Genomic DNA, 1,539 nt, shown 5'->3' with positions numbered 1-1,539 from the left:
AGGAGAAAAGCACATTTGTAATAAAGCAGGTACAATTTTGAGAGGAAGGGCTATGTCAATATCAATGACCCAAGATGGGTTCTCTCTTTTACTGGCCTTGAAGAAATGAAAGTCAAAGTCAATTTTAATAGAATTTGAACTCAGAATGTAAACAGGCCTAACTAAATAATGCATTGTATTTTGTCCCATGCTCTACTGATGCTGCTTATTTACCACATTAATTACTTTGGATTTTAGGGTAGTGAGCTGGCAGAACCATTAGCATACCAGGCAAAATGCTTAGTAGCATTTCAGCCAACTTTATATTCTGAGGTCAAATTCTGCTGAGATCAACTTTGCATTTCATCCTTCCAGGGTCAATAAGATAAGTACCAAGTAGGACGCTAGAATCAACGTGATCAACTTACCCCAACTCCTAAAATTGCAGGCCTTGTGCCAAAATATGAAACCAATAATTACTTTTGTTTTTTGCAAAAGGCCAGCAATTTTGAGGTGAAGTGTGTTAGCTGATAACATCAACGACCTGACTTTATTTCTTTATTTTATCAACATTGGAAGAACTAAGGGTGACTTTAATCTCACCAGGAAATGAATGCAAATACTGCAACACATCTTGTCTGTCAGATTGATACCATAATAATAATAACAATAATGATAATGATCTAAAACTAAAGGCACAAGGCCTGAAATTTGGTGGGAGGGGACTAGTTAATTACATCAAACTTCAGTATTTCACTGGTACTTAATTTATTAACCCCAAAAAGATGAAAGGCAAAGTCAACATCTGAGGAATTTGAACTCAGAACGTAGGAATGGGTGAAATACTGCTAAGCATTTTGCCTGGTGTGCCCTATTATAGACACAAGGTCTGAAATTTTGAGGGAGGTGGGGCTAGCCAATTACAATGACCCTAGTCATACACAAAGATGAAAGTCAACCTCATGCCATTTGAATTCAGAATATAAAGACGAATGAAATGTCGCTAAGCATTTTGTTTAGCATGCTAACGATCCTGTCAGTTCACCGCCTTAACAATAATAATAATGATTTCAAATTCTGGCTCAAAGTCAGCAATTTTGGGGGAGGGGCATGTTGATTATAATAATGATAGTAATAACAATAATAATGGTGATGGTTACACAATTTTCCAAGAATTAGTCAATATCACCGATGTTATATAATTTTATTTGTTTTATCAACACCAAAAGAGTGAAAGGTACAACTGACCATTGCAAGAATAGAACTCAGTACATAAAGTGTTGGAACAAATACCACAAAGCATTTTTCTAGTGCTTCAAAGATTCTGCTAATTTGCTACATTAACAACAACAGCTACAGTTTCTTTCATTTGCAACCTGGGTGATGGATGAGGGAGACAATACACAAAGATGAACATAAAATGTGTTGATTTAAATAGAATTGAATGATAAAAATGTGTAGAAAACATACACAGTAAAACTACAAAAAAGGTAAGACGTATACATAGTTGTTGGCACCACTCATGTCCAGATTTAGTTTATCTGATGCCTCCACAATGCT

Source organism: Octopus bimaculoides, chromosome 5, assembly GCF_001194135.2.
Source record: "Octopus bimaculoides isolate UCB-OBI-ISO-001 chromosome 5, ASM119413v2, whole genome shotgun sequence".
NCBI lineage: Eukaryota > Metazoa > Mollusca > Cephalopoda > Octopoda > Octopodidae > Octopus > Octopus bimaculoides.
This window is presented reverse-complemented; position numbering follows the sequence as displayed.